The 373-nt window shown below is 56.3% G+C and overlaps 1 protein-coding gene across 1 annotated transcript in view; it reads right to left on the minus strand.

Annotated features, from left to right (window-relative positions):
* RPL13 (ribosomal protein L13) overlaps positions 1-373 on the minus strand; it is a gene marked incomplete at its 5' end in the record, with an annotated part of 3,853 nt that overhangs the window by 1,570 nt on the left and 1,910 nt on the right. The gene's annotated exons all lie outside the window — the stretch shown is intronic.

A 373-nucleotide genomic window follows, 5' to 3' on the forward strand; every position in this document is an offset into this window, starting at 1 on the left:
TTTCATCCCACCGCCTCGTTCCGGGACTTGCACCGCCCCGTGGGAAGCACGTGTTTACCACAGGAAAGCGAACTACACTCTGGGTCTGGGTGAGATTTTAATGAAAAGCATTTTTATATGTCAACAGCAACAACCTCCTTGAGACCACCTTACACACGGCTTTCACTGAACTGCTCTCCTGGCAGAGGTTCATCCTCACCCTTCCCGTGCAGTTGGCCCCACAGCGGAGCAGACGCTCCAGACAGACTTTTCACCCATTCTGACAATTTAACTTCCCCAAACCTGAGCTGCGCCCCTCCAGCAGCATGGCAGTCCCCAAGCACGCCTCTAACCCAGGAGACCCCTGCGGGAAGCGACCCTGCCAGGCCCAGCC

Source organism: Pterocles gutturalis, unplaced genomic scaffold (assembly GCF_000699245.1).
Source record: "Pterocles gutturalis isolate BGI_N339 unplaced genomic scaffold, ASM69924v1 scaffold28923, whole genome shotgun sequence".
Lineage (NCBI taxonomy): Eukaryota > Metazoa > Chordata > Aves > Pterocliformes > Pteroclidae > Pterocles > Pterocles gutturalis.